We start from the raw sequence: 23,318 nt of genomic DNA, 5'->3' as shown, positions 1-23,318 counted from the left end.
ACGCGCCGGGACAGGACCGACGGAGAGCGAGTCAGGTACGGGGACCGGGGTGCGCATCGCGAGCGGGCGCCACCCGCATCGCGAATCGCATCCCGGCTGGAGGTGGTACCGCAGCGCACCCGGTCAGTGGATCTGACCGGGGCGCTGCAGCAACGAGGATGAGGCGAGCGCTCCGGGGAGGAACGGGGACCCGGAGCGCTCGGCGTAACAGTAGCACTGCTCAGCAGTGCTAGTTAACTCTTTCCTTACTGAGCTGGTGCATATCGCTCAGCCCAGAAAGATTTAAAAGCAAACCAGCTATCTATACTTTTGACATCTCAATCAGTTGTGTCAAAAGTTGTTGACCGCATTGAGGCTCACTTCTGAGACCCGCTGCAATTGTGAGTTTTGCGCCGGAGAAGCAGGCGGTACTGCTCTACACTCCCCGGCCAACAGAAAGATCTGTCATTTTGCTGCATAGACGTCTATGCAGAAAAATGGATGGATCCCTCTGCTGCGAACCCCCTGAAACTTGGATCGAATCTGGGTTCAGGGGGGCGGGCGCTCAGCTGGCTCGACTCTATTCGTAACAATGTTTTGAGTAAACCCCCTATTATTTGTTTTTCTGTATCCACTTCCACATGCACGGTTGCCCTCTGTGTAGCATGTACATATTTTTAGAATACAATGGCTGGATATATGACACGAATGGCAGCGGAGAGTCGCTTTGTTCCTCCAGGACTCCAGATTATCGCTCTGCTTCACATCCCGCTGCACATTGCCGATGCCACATCCCCTGTAAAGGATCCAGAGATCCATTTGAATAACTTCATGTTCACTTAAATCCTCAACAAGGGTAATACTCGCGGCAGAACAAGTCTCTCGGCTGAATTCCTTTAGCCACTTTCTGATTCCTCGCACATCATCTTCTGGACAAAATCCCGTGACAAGAGAATGTGTTTGGCAGCGGGAGAGAATTTTTTATTTTATTCATTTATTTATTTAATTTTTTTTGCTTTTTTTTTTTATTGGGCATTCTCCGTGACATCCAGAGCCAGACAAGCAAATAAACCACTTTCCTAAAGTAACAGAAAAATCTTCTTTTTTTTCCAATTTCACACAGATTTACGAAGAACGAGAATCACGCTGTCAGACTTAAAGAAAACCATCTGCTTTGCGGCACAATACCGGATCACAGATAAACATGGGGACGCATAGTTTTCGGAATCCTCCGATTTGTTGATTTCATGGTCTTTCGGTGGAATTAAAAGGTTGCGTAACGCTCTGCGTCCTCGCCTGTAATATGGGGGAAATGTGAAATGACAGACGCAATTTAGCAGCGGGGGGTGAAGGAACATTAAAGCCTGTGATATTTTTATTTTTCATCAGAGGAACAGAAATTGAATATTTTTGTCAATGATATGCAAATTAGCTCCCAGAAGGGAAAAAATAAGAACTGTCTCATATTAATGAAAGCAAAATACGTACTGCTTAAAAGGGGTACTCAACTATTTTAAAACTTGCGAATGAGGGTAAGTGCATGATTGCAGGGGGGCTGATTTCTGGGACCCTCCATGATCTCCAGAATGGGGTCCCATCTCTTCCTGTGCATTCAGAAGCATGTCGGCACACACTACTTGCCTACTTGAATTCTCCATGAGAGCGCCAGAGATACACGAGCACTGTACAAGGGTGTCTCCGGTGCTTCCATAGACAGTGCAGGGAGCAGATGCTGACATGCCACACCATGCACAGGGAGAGATGCCCCTTTTGGAGAGCACAGGAAGTCCCAGAGGTCAGTTACCAATAACTGCTACTACTACTATATATTGATCCCAAAGAGATAGCAGCAGTAGTATACAGATAGAGCTAGAGGGGAGGGGTATAACTACTTTATATCATGATCACATAGATGTAGCAGCAGCAGTATACAGATAGAGCTGGAGGGGAGGGTATACCTACTTTATATCGTGACCACATAGAAATAGCAGCAGCAGTATACGATAGAGCTGGAGGAGAGTTGTATAAATACTATATAACCTGATCCCATAGAGATAGCAGCAGTATACAGATGGAACTGAAGGGGAGGTGTATAACTACTATATATCCTGGTCCCAAAGAAATAGCAGCAGCAGTATACAGATAGAGCTGGAGGGGAGGGGTATAACTACTATATATCCTGATCCCATAGAGATACCAGAAGGCAGTATACAGACAGAACTGGAGAAGAGGGGTATTACCACTATATATTCTGATTACATAGAGATACCAGCAGAATAGAGATGAAGCTGAAGTGGAGGTGTATAACTACTATATATCCTGTTCCCATAGAGATAGCAGCAGTATATAGATAGAGCTGAAGGGGAGGTGTATAACTATATCCTGATCCCATAGAGATAGCAGACCGAGCTGGGAGAGAGGGGAGGGGAGGTGAAGGAAGGATCTGAGAGCTAGGAGGAGGGATCTGGTAGGTGATGATGTCATCCTGTTCTGACACAGTAAGCATTGAATGGTTTGGACAGTCAGACTATTAGCACTTGACCTAGTTACAGTAATTAAACACATGGATGCAGCTGTGCTGAAATAAAACAGATTAAGCTGTTTAACTAGTAAAGGTGAGTGTGCATTATATGGGCAAAAACACAAAAAAAAACTAGAGTGCCTTTAAAGGAGTAATCTGGTGCAGAGTATTCCTGCTCCGCCCTGCCCGGGCTGCAAAAAAAAATGAAAATAGACCATCTCTCACCTTCGTAGGTTCCCGCGGAGCATCACAACAGCTGATCGGTCCTCTGGTCCATCCTCTTCATACTTCTGTGTGTAACGAAGCGTCACATGGCGCTCAGCCTATCATGGGCCGAGGTTGAACATCGCGGCAGCCGGCGATAGGCTGAGCACCATGTGACGCTTCGTTACACACGGAAGTATGAAGAGGATGGACCAGAGGACCGATGAGCGGTAGTGACGCTCCGTGGGAACCCCGGAAGGCGAGAGATGGTTTATTTTCTATTTTTTTGCAGCCCGGGCAGGACGGAGCAGGAATACTCTGCACCAGATTACTCCTTTAAGCCATCACTTTAAATCAAAATACTGAATCTGATATTGAAGATAAACAATACGGTTTTCATACATCTTTCCCAGCACCAATGGTCCCAGTATTTTTCCTGTTATACTATCTCTTTCTTTCAGCATTTAAAGGGGTACTCCGGCCCTAAGACATCTTATCCCCTATCCAAAGGATAGGGGGTAAGATGTCTGATCACTGGGGTCCTGCTGCTGGAGACCCCACAATCTCTCATGCAGCATCCACCTGTCTCCACTGCATCGCTGGAGGCCGTCACGCGCCATCCCAGAGACTCACATTGAAGGGGCGGGGCATGATGTCACAAGGGGGCGGAGTCGGGATATCACAATACCCCGGCCCCGTGGTCGTGAGGCTTTAGACATGGAGCCTCCAGCATTGTGTGCAGCTGAGACGGGTGAGTGCTGCATGAGGGATGCAGCGGCGGGCCCCCCGTGATCAGACATCTTATCCCCTATACTTTGGATAAGGGATACAATGTCTTAGGGCCGGACTATCCCTTTAACACTCACAGTGGGACAGAGAACATACTATAAAGATGTACGTCAGCAAAGAACATGTCATTGTCTGGCGCCATAGTGGAGTCCTCGGCCCCAGCATCATTACCGTCGCTTCAGCCTGAATTTTCCTCTTTGACTTACTTGCAAAGATGAAAATTATGGAAGTTCCTCCGGTTCAGCGTTTCACATATAAATAGTAATTAGAACATGTTGTTCTGTTTTCCTACTGTGATATAAAACCGTACAAAAGAATGTGAACCGCAGTCTGTTCCTCCACCCCATCCCATAATATCCAGGCTGAGCCGCCGCTCGGATTGCTGGGAGTTTATAGCACAATATTTCCTATCAGCTCCCGTACAGAAAAACATGTTTACAATCCTGAGCGAGCAAAATGTTCTCTTACCGTCTATTACAGCTGTAAAGTAGAATTTATACGTCTCCTGCTTCATATTCAGATCAGATCTGCAACACACTGACACAGGAGATGGCGGTTTATTTATATTCAGTCATCGGAATTCTGTATTAAAGAACATGAGAATGACGTCACTTCTAATGACCATATACACAGTCCTTAAACATAGGGGGCAGTATTATAGTAGTTATATTCTTGTATATAGGAGCAGTATTATAGTAGTTATATTCTTGTATATAGGGGGCAGTATTATAGTAGTTATATTCTTGTATATAGGAGCCAGTATTATAGTAGTTATATTCTTGTATATAGGAGCAGTATTATAGTAGTCATATTCTTGTATATAGGAGCAGTATTATAGTAGTTATATTCTTGTATATAGGAGCAGTATTATAGTAGTTATATTCTTGTATATAGGAGCAGTATTATAGTAGTTATATTCTTGTATATAGGAGCAGTATTATAGTAGTTATATTCTTGTATATAGGAGCAGTATTATAGTAGTTATATTCTTGTATATAGGGAGCAATATTATAGTAGTTATATTCTTGTATATAGGAGCAGTATTATAGTAGTTATATTCTTGTATATAGGAGCAGTATTATAGTAGTTATATTCTTGTATATAGGAGCAGTATTATAGTAGTTATATTCTTGTATATATGAGCAGTATTATAGTAGTTATATTCTTGTATATAGGAGCAGTATTATAGTAGTTATATTCTTGTATATAGGAAACAGTATTATAGCAGCTATATTCTTGTATAAAAGAGGCAGTATTATAGTAGTTGTATTCTTGTACATAAGAGCAGTATTATAGTAGTTATATTCTTGTATATAGGAGGCAGTATTATAGCAGTTATATTCTTGTATATAGGAGCAGTATTATAGTAGTTATATTCTTGCATATAGGAGCAGTATTATAGTAGTTATATTCTTGTATATAGGAGCAGTATTATAGTAGTTATATTCTTGTATATAGGAGCAGTATTATAGTAGTTATATTCTTGTATATAGGAGAAGTATTATAGTAGTTATATTCTTGTATATAAGAGCAGTATTTTAGTAGTTATATTCTTGTACATAGGAGCAGTATTATAGTAGTTATAGTGTTGTATATAGGAGGCAGTATTATAGTAGTTATATTCTTATATATAGGAGCGGTATTATAGTAGTTATATTCTTGTATATAGGAGTAGTATTATAGTAGTTATATTCTTGTATACAGGAGCAGTATTATAGTAGTTATATTCTTGTATATAGGAGCGGTATTGTAGTAGTTATATTCTTGTATATAGGAGCAGTATTATAGTAGTTATATTCTTGTATATAAGAGCAGTATTATAGTAGTTATATTCTTGTATATAGGAGCAGTATTATAGTAGTTATATTCTTATATATAGGGGCAGTATTATAGTAGTTATATTCTTGTATATAGGAGCAGTATTATAGTAGTTATATTCTTGTATATAGGAGCAGTATTATAATAGTTATATTCTTATATATAGGAGCAGTATCATTGCAGTTATATTCTTATATATAGGAGCAGTATCATTGCAGTTATATTCTTGTACATATGAGCAGTATTATAGTAGTTATATTCTTGTATACAGGTGCAGTATTATAGTAGTTATATTCTTGTATATAGGAGCAGTATTATAGTAGTTATATTCTTGTATATAGGAGCAATATTATAGTAGTTATATTCTTGTATATAGGAACAGTATTATAGTAGTTATATTCTCGTATGTAGGTGCAGTATTATAGTAGTTATATTCTTGTATATAGGAGCAGTATTATAGTAGTTATATTCTTGTATATAGGAGCAGTATTATAGTAGTTATATTCTTGTATATAAGAGCAGTATTATAGTAGTTATATTCTTGTATATAAGAGCAGTATTATAGTAGGTATATTATTGTACATTGGGGCAGATTTATAATAGTTATATTCTTGTACATTGGGGGGCAATAGTATCAAAGTAAAAGAATCTGTGGCAGTTTCTCCTACCCAAAGCTCTTAATCTCATTCTTCTCTTTACAGTCACCACAAGGAGAAGCTCTGAGCTTATTAATTACAGGTTTATTATTCGAGTTATTATATTATCAGTATTCAGCTGGCTCCTAAGCTCCCCCTAGAGGTGGCCACAAGTAGCCAGAAAATTATTATATTACTTTTACTGTGAGAAGAGAATCAGGGTAATTTTCCTTTATGTCTCTTCAGGGGGGGGGGGGGGGGGGCTGATGCTTTCTATATATTGAAAAAATTAGAGCTCTTCCCCGATATATAAGAGACTTTACTAATCACAGAAACATCGACCTATTTAGTTCACTTTAACTGTGCATTGTATTTGGGAAATTGAATAGAATATTATATCACAATTCTCCTATAAAATTTGGGTAACTTTTATTGCCTTAGGGGTATATTGTTCGCTATTAAAAAGTTCTACCTTTCACTCATGACTGCTGCAAGGTATTTCCAGCCCCCCTGTGGTCTACTTACCTGAGTGTGAATTACACCCCTGTAAGCCGTACATTTCTCCCTTTTTTTTTATTTATTTTTTTACTTTTCATTTAGGTGATTATACTACACAGGGGAAAAAGATAGATGTAGTTAATTTGTATCAGACGTGCCAACAATATGCGCAGAAAGAACCGGGGTCAGTGAAGAGCATATTGAATTAACGGAATCTATTTACATTTTACACTTTAACTTCCTGCCAATCTGTTTGTTGCTGGCGCTGGGCGCTCGGGGCTGTTGTGGCATTTCAGGTAACATTTGTTTCCATCCTCAATAATGGGCATTTAAAAAAAAAAAAAAACGGAGGGGGAAAAAAATGACTGTTGAGCGCTTTAGAGAATTTGATCGACACGAGTTTTGTGATGCTGGGTGAAGCGCTTGTTGTTCATTTCTGTTTTTGCCAGAGGGGACAGTTAGATAGCAAAGGAGACAGCGGCTACTCCGAGCCGGCAAAACACTGAGCAGACGGAATTAAAATCAGGAGGAAGGAAACTGAAAACACAACAAAAATTTCAGAGTTTCTTTATATACATATATATATATATATATATATATATATATATATATGTATTATAATATATATATATATATATATATATATATATATATATTTTTTTACTATTATATTTTAAGTGTATTTTTTTATTTACTTAGGATATATATATATATATATATATATATATATATATATATATAGATAGATAGATAGATATATTTATATATTAAGGTTTTTTTGTTTTGTTTTTCTTCAAGTCATTTCGCATTTAGTATAACAAAGATAGAGAAGCGGAAACATGGCCACACATCCTCCATTTGTATTTTGATCTATTTCTTTCTCAGAATAAATTCAAGAACTAACAGGTTGTCATTATACATTTTGATCAAAAAGTACAAGCCCAGTCAGTTAGAGTGGGTCATTAACCTAACACTGGCGTAGCGCTGGGCGGCGACCACCGCCTCCACGACACCAAGCCCACAGGGGTGAATATTTCTCATTTAGCTTCCTAGGGAACTACTAGTCAATTAATTGAATTATAAACAAGGAATACTAAAGCCCCCACAAGGCCCACCACCGATGATGGTCCAAGCATCAGAATATCTATTACAATTTTTCAGCAACTTCAGAGCCAGAGACTAAGAAGATTAACAGACTTATTTGCTGGGAGTCTAATGTAAGTTTGTGGCGCGTCCGTCAAATTGTACCTTAAAACTAGCACATCTGTATGAGTAAACCTGCACCAATCTCTCTACCCCCCCCCCCTCCATGAGAAGATGAGGGTGCAGAAGGAAAGCACCTCCCCTCCTGAGGGAATTATCTGAACGCTGCGCTGGGCACCTTTTCTTCACTTTGACGCAGTGTTTTGGTCCCTACACCTAGCTAGGGGCACAGACAGGTAGCTTTCCACCCCCACCAACCTCAGCTCCCCAAGACAGCTTCCTAAACAGCCTTATGTTATCACCGGCTGTGGGTGGACTCAATGCTCCCATACAGGATGCATGGAGGACACGCCGACCCACTGCCCCATGCAGCCAGAAGATTTGAAGCCCGGTTATGGAGATCACTGGTGGTCCCAGAGGATGGACCCCCACACACACGATCAGACATATTTTTTAGAGGCTGGAATACTCCTTTAATGCTTTATCCACACTCCAGTTGAAACCATTTGCTCTCTGAGAGGCACCACAGAATGTTCCTTCACTTGTGGTAAAAAGGAGCCTCAAATGAACACCAATGGACCCCAAGTCAAGTCTGCTGTGCCCCATTGTAATCTGTCATTGTATCATGTTTAAAAATAAACTGTCTTATAAGCTACTAGGAAAATATGAGATAGCATGGATGGGGGCCTCATTTTGGGACACCGTTATACCCTGTTTCTCCAAGATTTAGGCATACACAATTTGTCTACGTTAAGACAATTAACACGTAATACATGACAAAGTTAGGTATCAGACATTTTGATGAATTTGGCGCATCTAATTGAGACATATTTCAGCTATAGCTATCTAAATGTAAGACAAGGCTAACAGATGTTCTTCATTGTCTATGGAGTATCCTGGCTGTAATCTGTCTTATCAGGTGATCTATAAAGGCTATTTATATTGCAGCGAGCTCGTATGATTTACTTTCCTGATAATTCTATCAGCGGGTCGTCTCTGAATGACGTAAGGATCTCAGAAGATCATGTACGAGATGCAACCAGGATTCCAAGTGAGAGATAGACAATCTAAGTGCCAGGAAATGTTGACATTTATCCACATTAAATTTCTTACTTCGTAACTGGTTAATTTTATCTGACATTTGATGTAAGTCTCTGAAAATGATGAACTGTTAATGAAAATTCGGTACGCAAAATATTTCATCGGTTGCCATGGCAACTGGAGTCAATGCGAACATGGAACAGGTGGCTGGAAAGTCTAGAATTGAAATGAGTTTAGTAACGTTCTGGAAGAACTCCTTTCATCATTTTCACCATTCTGCCATTAGGATTTGCCTTGTGAGGTGCAGAATTACAATGCAGATGGGTATATTGTAGATAAGCACCACATGCTCCTCTTTTTTCCGTCATGCAAGGTCTTCTCCTCCCCCATGACTTGGGTATGACTATAGGTTGTAAACACTGTGTTGTGCTGCTTCACAGCTACTGAACATACCTGGACCTTCATAGTCACAAACACGCCAATTTGTAGCTGTAGCTGGAACAAGCAACACAATTTGGGCGCAAAACCCGACAAAAAAAGAGTCGGGATCACGTTAGTAAATAAACCCCAATATGTCATACACGGAGTCTACAACCCACACAAGTGACTCAGGTAGTGCAGCTCATCCAGGATGGCACATCAATGCGAGCTGTGGCAAGAAGGTTTGCTGTGTCTGTCAGCGTAGTGTCCAGAGCATGGAGGCGCTACCAGGAGACAGGCCAGTACATCAGGAGACGTGGAGGAGGCCGTAGGAGGGCAACAACCCAGCAGCAGGACCGCTACCTCCGCCTTTGTGCAAGCAGGAGCAGGAGGAGCACTGCCAGAGCCCTGCAAAATGACCATCAGCAGGCCACAAGTGTCCACTCAGAAACAGACTCCATGAGGGTGGTATAAGGTCCCGACGTCCACAGGTGGGGGATGTGCTTGCAGCCCAACACCGTGCAGGGTGCTTGGCATTTGCCAGAGAACATCAAGATTGGCAAATTCGCCACTGGCGCCCTGTGCTCTTCACAGATGAAAGCAGGTTCACACTGAGCACATGTGACAGACATGACAGAGTCTGGAGACGCCGTGGAAAATGTTCTGCTGCCTGCAACATCCTCCAGCGTGACCGTAGGTCAGTAATGGCGTGGGGTGGCATTTCTTTGGGGGGGCTGCACAGCCCTCCATGTGCTTGCCAGAGGTAGCCTGACTGCCATTAGATACCAAGATGAGATCCTCAGACCCCTTGTGAGACCATATGCTGGTGCAGTTGGCCCTGGGTTCCTCCTAATACAAGACAATGCTAGACCTCATGTGGCTGGAGTGTGTCAGCAGTTCCTGCAAGAGGAAGGCATTGATGCTGTGGACTGGCCCGCCCGTTCCCCAGACCTGAATCCGATTGAGCACATCTGGGACGTCTCGCTCCATCCACCACAGACTGTCCAGGAGTTGGCAGATGCTTTAGTCCAGGTCTGGGAGGACATCCCTCAAGAGACCATCCTCCACCTCATCAGGACCATGCCCAGGCGTTGTAGGGAGGTCATACGGGCACGTGGAGGCCACACACACTACTGAGCCTCATTGTGACTTGTTTTAAGGACATTACATAAAGTAGGATCAGTCTGTAGTGGGGTTTTCCACTGTGATTTTGAGTGTGACTCCATATCCAGACCTCCAGGGGTTGATACATTTGATTTCCATTGATAATTTTTGTGTGATTTTGTTGTCAGCGCATTCAACTATGTAAAGAGGAAAGTATTTCATACGATTAGTTCATTCATTCAGATCTAGGATGTGTTATCTAGTGTATTTTTTTTTGAGAAGTCACATGGTCTCCAGGAAGTTTCGCTATGCTGCAGTCAGTGGGTGGATGGCATTACTTCAGTAAATCCCTTCCACCCTGCTATCCACCCACTGCAGCATAGCCATGCCTCCTGGAGACCATGTGACATGGAATTCTAGGAAAGATCAGAGACAACAGAAGAATAAAAAGTCTTGCACCACAAACCTTCCGAGTGTGGTCCTGTGCATGAAAATGGTAGAAAGTGTCGTACGGAGGTAATAGAAGAAAATTACACAGTATTATAACTTGTATTGTGTGCTTAAAGGGGTACTCCACTGGAAAACATATTTTTTTAAATCAACTGGTGCCAGAAAGTTGAACAGATCTGTAAATTATTTCAATTTAAAAATCATAATCCTTCCAGTACTTATCAGCTGCTGTATGCTCCACAGGAAGTTATTTTCGTTTTGTATTTCCTTTCAGTCTGACGACAGTGCTCTCTGCTGACACATCTGTCCCTTTTAGAAACTGTCCAGAGTGTAACGCTGCACAGGGTGTGAACCCTCTGTCACTTACTGAGTTCTTTTCAGCCAGACCAAGATGGTGGAACAGCCTCGGTTGTGATGCTGGCTTTAGCAGATCAGGAACTTGGAAGTAGAGATCACCGCAGAAGGAGCCGGCTGACACCAGATAGCGCTGGTGAGCGCCAGGCCTGGTAAATTGAAACAGCAAGATGTAGCAGAGTTGTAAGTGTTCAGGGGTTGGAGAAGTAGCAGCTCCAAACAGCAATAGAATGGTCAGGCAGTCCGAATCAATCCAGGAGAGGCAAAACAGGAACAGAGGATAAAGCAAGAATGAAGTCAGGAACTGCCTGACCAGATGTGCTTGCTCTTTCTGAGTGTTGCTGTGTAAGAGGGGGCGTGAAAGAGGAGTTTCAAAAACTGGAGTTTGAAAGCAGGAGGTTGAGATCGCTGTGAGTTTTAATTTTTGAACGCACAAGGTCTACAAAAAATTTTAAGTGTAATTTTGACTGTCTGTTTTTTCCTATACATTTGTGAAATCCCCATAACTAGATGGCCTCCATGTTGGAAAATGCAGTCCAATGTACATCCTGTTCAATGTATGCAATCCTTGAACAACAGTTTGAGGGTGCATATTGTTGTGCGAGATGTGTGCTAGTTGTCCGTTTGGAAGCCCAGATCCTGCATCTAGAGGGGCGACTGGCAACAATGAGAAGCATTAACAACATGGAGAGGAGTCTCCTGCTCACTGAGCAGGCACTCTCGGGAATAGAGGTGGGGGAGGACAGTGGGACGGAGTTGCAGGACAGTCAGGCAGTTAGCTGGGTTACAGTTAGAAAGAGGGGTAGGGGAAAAAGTGTCAGGGAGGCTAGTCCTGAACTGGCACACCCCAACAAGTTTGCCCGCTTGGCAGATGAGGGGGATGCCATTACAGAGCTAGCAGAACTGCAGCAGGATACCGCCTCTGACCGCCAGGGGGGTGTCTGCTCCAGTAAGGAGGGAGGGAGGAGTACAGGGCAGGCCAGACAGGTACTAGTGGTGGGGGACTCAATTATTAGGGGGACAGACAGAGCAATCTGTCACAAAGACCGGGATCGCCGAACAGTGTGTTGTCTGCCTGGCGCACGAGTTCGGCACATCGCGGATCGGGTTGACAGGTTGTTGGGCGGGGCTGGAGAGGACCCAGCAGTCATGGTACATATTGGCACCAATGACAAAGTAAGAGGTAGGTGGAGTGTCCTTAAAAATGATTTCAGGGACTTAGGCCGCAAGCTTAAGGCAAGGACCTCCAAGGTAGTCTTTTCTGAAATACTATCAGTACCACGAGCCGCACCAGAGAGGCAGCGGGAGATCAGGGAGGTAAACAAGTGGCTCAGAAGATGGTGTAGGAAGGAAGGGTTTGGGTTCATGGAGAACTGGGCTGACTTCGCTGTCGGTTACCGGCTCTACCGTAGGGACGGGCTGCACCTCAATGGGGAGGGTGCAGCTTTGCTTGGGGAGAAGATGGCTAGAAGGGTGGAGGAGTGTTTAAACTAGGGACTTGGGGGGAGGGAACCTACAGCAAAGAGGGGGAAGATAGTGTAGATAGAGAGGTGGGAATTATAAATGTACCTGGGGGTGGAGCGGAGGGAGGGGTTAGAATAGTTAATAGGAATAAGCTTCATAGGAAAATAAAACTCACACCCTTGAATCCCATTAACCCCAATAACATAAAGGATGGAAATGTAAAGTGTATGTTCACAAATGCCAGAAGCCTAGCAAATAAAATGGGGGAGCTTGAGGCCTTGATACTGGAGGAACATATTGATATAGTTGGGGTCACTGAGACATGGCTGGACTCCTCACATGACTGGGCTGTCAATCTGCAGGGGTTTACATTGTTTCGCAAGGATAGAATGAACAGAAAAGGTGGTGGAGTCTGTCTGTATGTAAGAAGTGGTATGAAAGTCAGTGTGAACGATGCCATAGTGTGTGATGATTCTGAGGATGTGGAATCCTTGTGGGTAGAATTACAAAAGGAGGGAAATACTGAAAAAATAGTATTTGGTGTAATCTACAGACCCCCTAATATCACTGAAGAGATAGAAGTTCGGCTTCATAAACAAATAGAGAGGGCCGCCCGGGCAGGTACAGTGGTAATAATGGGAGATTTTAACTATCCAGATATAGATTGGGGTCCGGGGTTGGCTAAAACTACAAAGGGGTGACAATTCCTAAATTTATTGCAGGATAATTTTATGGGCCAGTTTGTGGAGGACCCAACAAGAAGTGATGCCTTGTTGGATCTGATCATTTCCAACAACGCAGAGCTGGTTGGGAATGTAACTGTGCGGGAAAACCTTGGGAATAGCGACCACAATATAGTTACTTTTGACTTAAAATGTAGAAAACAAAGACAGGCGGGGAAGGCAAAAACATATAACTTTAAAAAGGCAAATTTCCCTGGGCTGAGAGCTGCACTACAGGACATAGACTGGGGGGAGGTGTTGTCAAATACTGATACAGAAGGTTAATGGGACATCTTTAAATCAACTCTAAATAACTATACAGCTAAATATATACCAAAGGGGAACAAATATAAACGATTAAAACTAAATCCTACATGGCTGACACATGATGTTAAAAGAGCAATAAACAACAAAAAAATAGCCTTCAAAAAATACAAATCTGATGGGTCAACTATAACATTTAAACAGTACAAGGAGCTTAATAAAATCTGTAAAAATGTAATAAAAACAGCAAAAATTCAAAATGAGAGACAGGTGGCCAAAGAAAGCAAAACTAATCCTAAATATTTTTTTAGATATATAAATGCAAAAAAACCAAGGACAGAGCATGTAGGACCCCTTAATAATGATAATGGGGAGGTTGTCACAGGCGATCAAGAGAAGGCGAAGCTACTGAATGGGTTCTTTAGTTCTGTATACACTATGGAAGAAGGAGCTGACATTGGCCAGGTCAGTGCTGGTAACACATCATGTACAGGTCAGTGCTGGTAAAACATCATGTACAGGTCAGTGCTGGTAACACATCATGCACAGGTCAGTGCTGGTAACACATCATATAATGTACTGAACTGGCTTAATGTAGAGATGGTACAAGGTAAGTTAAGTGATATAAATGTAAGCAAATCTCCAGGGCCGGATGGACTACACCCGAGTTCTTAGAGAGGTAAGTTCAGTAATATCTGTACCCCTGTTCATGATATTTAGAGATTCTCTGGTGTCTGGTATTGTGCCAAGGGACTGGCGCAAGGCAAATGTGGTGCCAATCTTCAAAAAGGGCTCTAGGTCTTCGCCAGGCAATTATAGACCGGTAAGTTTAACGTGCATTGTGGGTAAATTGTTTGAAGGACTTATAAGGGATTACATACAGGAATACATAGGGGATAATTGTATTATAAGTGATAACCAGCATGGGTTTACTAAGGATAGAAGTTGTCACCAATCTAATTTGCTTTCATGAAGAGGTGAGTAGAAGCCTTGACAGAGGAATGGCTGTGTATATAGAGGGGGCTGTGTATATAGAGGGGGGCTGTGTATATAGAGGGGGGGCTCTGTATACAGAGGAATGGCTGTGGATATAGTGTTTCTGGATTTTGCTAAAGCATTTGATACTGTCCCTCATAGACGTCTGACAGGTAAGTTAAGGTCTTTGGGTTTGGAAATTTTAGTTTGTAACTGGATTGAACACTGACTCATGGATCGTATCCAGAGAGTGGTGGTCAATGATTCGTACTCTGATTGGTCCCCGGTTATTAGTGGTGTACCCCAAGGTTCTGTACTGGGCCCGCTGTTGTTTAATTTATTTATCAATGATATAGAGGATGGTATTAACAGCTCTGTTTCTATCTTTGCAGATGACACTAAGCTTTGTAGCACAGTACAGTCTATAGAGGATGTGCATAAGTTACAAGATGACTTGGATAGACTAAGTGTCTGAGCATCCACTTGGCAAATGAGGTTCAATGTGGATAAATGTAAAGTTATGCATCTGGGTACTAATAACCTGCATGCATCGTATGTCTTAGGGGGGATTAAACTGGCAGAGTCACTGGTAGAGAAGGATCTGGGTGTACTTGTAGATCACAGACTACAGAATAGCATGCAATGTCAGGCTGCTGCTTCCAAAGCCGGCAGGATATTGTCATGTATAAAAAGAGGCATGGACTCAAGGGACAGGGACATAATACTCCCCCTTTATAAATCATTGGTGTTACGCCGAGCGCTCCGGGTCCCCGCTCCTCCCCGGAGCGCTCGCTTCTCTCTCGCTACCGCAGCGCTCCGGGCAGCTCCACTGACCCGGTGCGCTGCGATACCGTCTCCAGCCGGGATGCGATTCGCGATGCGGGTAGCACCCGCTCGCGATGCGCATCCCGGCTCCCGTACCTGACTCGCTCTCCGTCTGTCCTGTCCCGGCGCGCGCGGCCCCGCTCCCTAGGGCGCGCGCGCGCCGGGTCTCTGCGATTTAAAGGGCCACTGCGCCGCTGATTGGCGCAGTGGTTCCAATTAGTGTGTTCACCTGTGCACTCCCTATTTTTACCTCACTTCCCCTTCACTCCCTCGCCGGATCTTGTTGCCATTGTGCCAGTGAAAGCGTTTCCTTGTGTGTTCCTAGCCTGTGTTCCAGACCTCCTGCCGTTGCCCCCGACTACGATCCTTGCTGCCTGCCCCGACCTTCTGCTACGTCCGACCTTGCTTCTGTCTACTCCCTTGTACCGCGCCTATCTTCAGCAGTCAGAGAGGTTGAGCCGTTGCTAGTGGATACGACCTGGTCACTACCGCCGCAGCAAGACCATCCCGCTTTGCGGCGGGCTCTGGTGAAAACCAGTAGTGACTTAGAACCGATCCACTAGCACGGTGCACGCCAATCCCTCTCTGGCACAGAGGATCCACTACCTGCCAGCCGGCATCGTGACAGTAGATCCGGCCATGGATCCCGCTGAAGTTCCTCTGCCAGTTGTCGCCGACCTCACCACGGTGGTCGCCCAGCAGTCACAACAGATAGCGCAACAAGGCCAACAGCTGTCTCAACTGACCGTGATGCTACAGCAGCTACTACCACAGCTTCAGCAATCATCTCCTCCGCCAGCTCCTGCACCTCCTCCGCAGCGAGTGGCCGCTTCTGGTCTACGACTATCCTTGCCGGATAAATTTGATGGGGACTCTAAATTCTGCCGTGGCTTTCTTTCCCAATGTTCCCTGCACTTGGAGATGATGTCGGACCAGTTTCCTACTGAAAGGTCTAAGGTGGCTTTCGTAGTCAGCCTTCTGTCTGGAAAAGCTCTGTCATGGGCCACACCGCTCTGGGACCGCAATGACCCCGTCACTGCCTCTATACACTCCTTCTTCTCGGAAATTCGAAGTGTCTTTGAGGAACCTGCCCGAGCCTCTTCTGCTGAGACTGCCCTGTTGAACCTGGTCCAGGGTAATTCTTCCGTTGGCGAGTACGCCGTACAATTCCGTACTCTTGCTTCAGAATTATCCTGGAATAATGAGGCCCTCTGCGCGACCTTTAAAAAAGGCCTATCCAGCAACATTAAAGATGTTCTGGCCGCACGAGAAATCCCTGCTAACCTACATGAACTCATCCATCTTGCCACTCGCATTGACATGCGTTTTTCCGAAAGGCGTCAGGAGCTCCGCCAGGATATGGACTTTGTTCGCACAAGGCGTTTTTTCTCCCCGGCTCCTCTCTCCTCTGGTCCCCTGCAATCCGTTCCTGTGCCTCCCGCCGTGGAGGCTATGCAGGTCGACCGGTCTCGCCTGACACCTCAAGAGAGGACACGACGCCGCATGGAGAATCTCTGCCTGTACTGTGCCAGTACCGAACACTTCCTGAAGGATTGTCCTATCCGTCCTCCCCGCCTGGAAAGACGTACGCTGACTCCGCACAAAGGTGAGACAGTCCTTGATGTCTACTCTGCTTCTCCACGTCTTACTGTGCCTGTGCGGATATCTGCCTCTGCCTTCTCCTTCTCTACTATGGCCTTCTTGGATTCCGGATCTGCAGGAAATTTTATTTTGGCCTCTCTCGTCAACAGGTTCAACATCCCAGTGACCAGTCTCGCCAGACCCCTCTACATCAATTGTGTAAACAATGAAAGATTGGACTGTACCATACGTTTCCGCACGGAGCCCCTTCTAATGTGCATCGGACCTCATCACGAGAAGATTGAATTTTTGGTCCTCCCCAATTGCACTTCCGAAATCCTCCTTGGACTACCCTGGCTTCAACTCCATTCCCCAACCCTGGATTGGTCCACTGGGGAGATCAAGAGTTGGGGGCCCTCTTGTTTCAAGGACTGCCTAAAACCGGTTCCCAGTACCCCTTGCCGTGACTCTGTGGTTCCCCCTGTAACCAGTCTCCCTAAGGCCTATATGGACTTTGCGGATGTTTTTTGCAAAAAACAAGCTGAGACTCTACCTCCTCACAGGCCTTATGATTGTCCTATTGACCTCCTCCCGGGCACTACTCCACCCCGGGGCAGAATCTATCCTCTGTCCGCCCCAGAGACTCTTGCTATGTCGGAGTACATCCAGGAAAATTTAAAAAAAGGCTTTATCCGTAAATCCTCCTCTCCTGCCGGAGCCGGATTTTTTTTTGTGTCCAAAAAAGATGGCTCTCTACGTCCTTGCATTGACTACCGCGGTCTTAATAAAATCACGGTAAAGAACCGCTACCCCCTACCCCTCATCTCTGAACTCTTTGATCGCCTCCAAGGTGCCCACATCTTTACCAAACTGGACTTAAGAGGTGCTTATAATCTCATCCGCATCAGAGAGGGGGATGAATGGAAAACGGCATTTAACACTAGAGATGGACACTTTGAGTATCTGGTCATGCCCTTTGGCCTGTGCAACGCTCCTGCCGTCTTCCAAGACTTTGTTAATGAAATTTTTCGTGATCTCTTATACTCCTGTGTTGTTGTATATCTGGACGATATCCTGATTTTTTCTGCCAATCTAGAAGAACACCGCCAGCATGTCCGTATGGTTCTTCAGAGACTTCGTGACAATCAACTTTATGCCAAGATAGAGAAATGTCTGTTTGAATGCCAATCTCTTCCTTTCCTAGGATACTTGGTCTCTGGCCAGGGACTACAAATGGATCCAGACAAACTCTCTGCCGTCTTAGATTGGCCACGCCCCTCCGGACTCCGTGCTATCCAACGTTTTTTGGGCTTCGCCAATTATTACAGGCAATTTATTCCACATTTTTCTACCGTTGTGGCCCCTATCGTGGCTTTAACCAAAAAAAATGCCAATCCCAAGTCTTGGCCTCCTCAAGCGGAAGACGCCTTTAAACGGCTCAAGTCTGCCTTTTCCTCGGCTCCCGTGCTCTCCAGACCTGACCCATCTAAACCCTTCCTATTGGAGGTTGATGCCTCCTCTGTAGGAGCTGGAGCGGTCCTTCTACAAAAAAATTCTTCCGGGCATGCTGTTACTTGTTGTTTTTTTTCTAGGACCTTCTCTCCGGCGGAGAGGAACTACTCCATCGGGGATCGAGAGCTTCTAGCCATTAAATTAGCACTTGAGGAATGGAGGCATCTGCTGGAGGGATCAAGATTTCCAGTTATTATTTACACCGATCACAAGAACCTCTCCTATCTCCAGTCCGCCCAACGGCTGAATCCTCGCCAGGCCAGGTGGTCTCTGTTCTTTGCCCGATTTAATTTTGAAATTCACTTTCGGCCTGCCGATAAGAACATTAGGTACGATGCTCTCTCTCGTTCCTCGGATGCCTCGGAAGTTGAACTCTCTCCGCAACACATCATTCCTCCTGACTGCCTGATTTCCACTTCTCCAGCCTCCATCAGGCAAACTCCTCCAGGAAAGACCTTCGTCTCTCCACGCCAACGCCTCGGAATCCTCAAATGGGGTCACTCCTCCCATCTCGCAGGTCATGCAGGCATCAAGAAATCTGTGCAACTCATCTCTCGCTTCTATTGGTGGCCGACTCTGGAGACGGATGTCGTGGACTTTGTGCGAGCCTGCACTGTCTGTGCCCGGGATAAGACTCCTCGCCAGAAGCCCGCTGGTTTTCTTCATCCTCTGCCTGTCCCCGAACAGCCTTGGTCTCTGATTGGTATGGATTTTATTACAGACCTACCCCCATCCCGTGGCAACACTGTTGTTTGGGTGGTCGTTGATCGATTCTCCAAGATGGCACATTTCATCCCTCTTCCTGGTCTTCCTTCAGCGCCTCAGTTGGCTAAACAATTTTTTGTACACATTTTTCGTCTTCACGGGTTGCCCACACAGATAGTCTCGGATAGAGGCGTCCAATTCGTGTCAAAATTCTGGAGGGCTCTCTGTAAACAACTCAAGATTAAATTAAACTTTTCTTCTGCATATCATCCTCAATCCAATGGACAAGTAGAAAGAATTAACCAGGTCTTGGGTGATTATTTACGACATTTTGTTTCCTCCCGCCAGGATGATTGGGCAGATCTTCTACCATGGGCCGAATTCTCTTATAACTTTAGAGTCTCTGAATCTTCCTCCAAATCCCCATTTTTCGTGGTGTACGGCCGTCACCCTCTTCCCCCCCTCCCTACTCCCTTGCCCTCTGGTTTGCCCGCTGTAGATGAAGTGACTCGTGATCTTTCCACCATATGGAAAGAGACCCAAGATTCTCTTTTACAGGCTTCATCTCGCATGAAAAAGTTTGCCGATAAGAAAAGAAGAGCTCCCCCCATTTTTGCTCCCGGAGACAAGGTATGGCTCTCCGCTAAATATGTCCGCTTTCGTGTCCCCAGTTACAAACTGGGTCCACGCTATCTTGGTCCTTTCAAAGTCTTGTGCCAAATTAATCCTGTCTCTTACAAACTTCTTCTTCCTCCTTCTCTCCGTATTCCTAATGCCTTTCATGTCTCTCTTCTTAAACCACTCATCATCAACCGTTTCTCTCCCAAGTTAGTTTCTCCCACTCCTGTCTCCGGTTCTTCTGACGTCTTCTCAGTGAAAGAGATACTGGCCTCCAAGACGGTCAGAGGAAAAAGGTTCTTTTTGGTGGATTGGGAGGGCTGTGGACCTGAAGAGAGATCCTGGGAACCTGAGGACAACATCCTAGACAAAAGTCTGCTCCTCAGGTTCTCAGGCTCTAAGAAGAGGGGGAGACCCAAGGGGGGGGTACTGTTACGCCGAGCGCTCCGGGTCCCCGCTCCTCCCCGGAGCGCTCGCTTCTCTCTCGCTACCGCAGCGCTCCGGGCAGCTCCACTGACCCGGTGCGCTGCGATACCGTCTCCAGCCGGGATGCGATTCGCGATGCGGGTAGCACCCGCTCGCGATGCGCATCCCGGCTCCCGTACCTGACTCGCTCTCCGTCTGTCCTGTCCCGGCGCGCGTGGCCCCGCTCCCTAGGGCGCGCGCGCGCCGGGTCTCTGCGATTTAAAGGGCCACTGCGCCGCTGATTGGCGCAGTGGTTCCAATTAGTGTGTTCACCTGTGCACTCCCTATTTTTACCTCACTTCCCCTTCACTCCCTCGCCGGATCTTGTTGCCATTGTGCCAGTGAAAGCGTTTCCTTGTGTGTTCCTAGCCTGTGTTCCAGACCTCCTGCCATTGCCCCCGACTACGATCCTTGCTGCCTGCCCCGACCTTCTGCTACGTCCGACCTTGCTTCTGTCTACTCCCTTGTACCGCGCCTATCTTCAGCAGTCAGAGAGGTTGAGCCGTTGCTAGTGGATACGACCTGGTCACTACCGCCGCAGCAAGACCATCCCGCTTTGCGGCGGGCTCTGGTGAAAACCAGTAGTGACTTAGAACCGATCCACTAGCACGGTCCACGCCAATCCCTCTCTGGCACAGAGGATCCACTACCTGCCAGCCGGCATCGTGACAATTGGTACGGCCTTACCTGGAATATGCTGTTCAGTTTTGGGCACCTGTCCATAAAAGGGACACTGCGGAGTTGGAAAGGGTGCAGAGATGCGCGACTAAACTAATATGGGGCATGGAACATCTTAGCTATGAGGAGCGATTAAAGGAGTTACAATTGTTTAGTCTTGAGAAGAGACGTTTAAGGGGGGATATGATAAACGTATATAAGTATATTAATGGCCCATACAAAAAATATGGAGAAAAACTGTTCCAGGTTAAACCCCCCCAAAGGACAAGGGGGCACACCCTCCGTCTGGAGAAGAAAAAGTTTAGTCTCAAGGGGCGACACGCCTTCTTTACCGTGAGGACTGTGAATTTATGGAACGGTCTACCTCAGGAACTGGTCACAGCAGGAACAATTAACAGCTTTAAAACAGGATTAGATACATTCCTGGAACAAAATAACATTAATGCTTATGAAGAAATATAAAATCTCATCCCTTCCCCAATATCGCGCCACACCCCTACCCCTTAATTCCCTGGTTGAACTTGATGGACATGTGTCTTTTTTCGACCGTACTAACTATGTAACTATGTAACTATGTAACTATGTAACAAGCCAAGGTCAGATAGCAGGTGCCTTAGCTCAAGGAATAAACACTAAAAGATCAGGCAAAGACAGGAAGTTCAGAGGCTCCTTATATGTCAGGAACCTGTGTGTGATTGGTGAGAGGGCTGGATCATGGGCATGCACGGATCTTCAGAGCAACTGACCCAGTGCGACCTTTGCTGTAAGCATCAGGAACAGAAGCAGATGCAGAAGTCACAGTTCTCAGTCTGCAGAGAGAAAACTGAGTCGTGTGTGCTGCACGTCCCCAGAAGACAGTGGATCGAGGTACACGTCAGCAGATGCAAACCACCAGCATTACACGGAGAAGGATAGGTTTGCTATGGGGATTTTCTACTACTCTGGACAGTACCTAAAATGGACAGAGGTGTCAGCAGAGAGCACTGTGGTCAGACAGAAAGGATATTCAAAAAGAAACGAACTTTATGTGGAGCATAGAACATGCTGATAAGTACTGCAATGATTAAGATTTTTTAATAGAAGTAATTTACAAATCTGGCCCCAGTTGATTTAAAAAATATATATCTATTTTCCAGTGGAGTGCCCCTTTAAAGGCTGGGGAGAAAAAAACTGGATTACCCTTTAAATGTATCACCTGATGTACTATTGAGTATATAAATGTGAACCTGCCCTTATTGGAGAACGGTCACATTTACTATACATTCTCGTCAGATTTCCGTTGGGTCAAAAAAAAGGGGGTGTGACCTTAGTAAAACCGGTGTGGGTTTGGTTTTGCAGGAAATCATGGAATCTGTTTAAGATGACTATTAGTTGGTCTAAACTTTAAATAGACGATCTTTTGATGCAGCAAATTTATCAACCAACATGATACACTGTGCTCAATCTGGTGCATTCCTACATTCTGTACAAGAATTACTGGAATCAACTAGTCCGAAGCCTCTGGACCAAAAGATGGATAGTCAGACAAACAGCAAGTTAAATAATAAAAGATTAAAAATAAACAAAACAGACTACGCATTTCGAAGGTATTGCAATCTTCTTCCTCAGGTCCTGAGGAAGAAGGTTGCAATAACTTCGAAATGCGTAGTCCATTTCTTTTATTTTAGTAAATATTGGCCAATTTGTTAAGGATTGCTTTTAAGGATATTTCTTGGTAAACTGATGAGTATAGCTGTGAAAAAGCTGTTATAAGAATTCAGCCATATTTACTATACATTGTCATCACTTTCATGACCCATTTCCCCCACATTGTTGATAAATCTGCCCCATCGGGTCCAAAAAAGAGGGTGTGGCCTTAGTAAAAGGGGTGGGGTTTTGCACATGTTTGAGCCGACTAATAGTTGGTCCAGGCTTCAACTAGACGGTATTCTGATGCAGCAGATTTATCAATCAACATGATACACTGTGGTCAATCTGGGGCATTCAAAGTCTGTCTGTCGGTCGATTGTTCTAAGAATTACTGGAATCAGCGCGTCCGACGCCTCCAGACAGAAATGTGGATCGTTAGACAAAAAAAAACACAGCAAATTTAATAATAAAAGAATAAAAATGAACAAATAAAATGGACTACGTGTTTCGAAGGTATTGCAACCTTCTTCCTCAGGTCCAACGGACCTGAGGAAGAAGGTTGCAATACCTTCGAAACACGTAGTCATCTTTTCTTATTATTATTATTCATCTTATTTTTATTATTATTATTTTTGTAAATATTTGCCAATTTGTTGATGATTGCTGTTGAGGATTTTACTGCCGATTTTCTGTGGCAAAATGCATTAACCCTAAACACACTACATGAAATAGCAGAAGAGGAATGGTAGAAAAATTTGAATTTTAAGTGATATTTTCCACCACAGTTGTCACCAATGGTTCAGTAACGGCAGATGAAGGGATGTGCATTATTACAGGAAGTAGGTTCTATACCTTAAGATTAAA

The 23,318-nt window shown here is 44.7% G+C and overlaps 1 long non-coding RNA gene across 1 annotated transcript in view; it reads right to left on the bottom strand.

The window, feature by feature from the left end:
* Nucleotides 1–281: 281 nt before the first annotated feature.
* The window catches only part of LOC130295500 (uncharacterized), a 28,378-nt gene continuing 5,341 nt past the window's right edge, over nucleotides 282–23,318 (bottom strand). Inside the window, exons 2-3 of the long non-coding RNA XR_008848856.1 lie at nucleotides 3,962–4,075; nucleotides 282–1,275 (exon numbers count right to left, since the gene is read on the bottom strand). This is a non-coding gene — a long non-coding RNA (uncharacterized LOC130295500). The remainder of the gene's footprint in view (nucleotides 1,276–3,961; nucleotides 4,076–23,318) is intronic.

The sequence above is a fragment of the Hyla sarda genome, chromosome 11, assembly GCF_029499605.1.
Source record: "Hyla sarda isolate aHylSar1 chromosome 11, aHylSar1.hap1, whole genome shotgun sequence".
Lineage (NCBI taxonomy): Eukaryota > Metazoa > Chordata > Amphibia > Anura > Hylidae > Hyla > Hyla sarda.
This window is presented reverse-complemented; position numbering and strand designations above follow the sequence as displayed.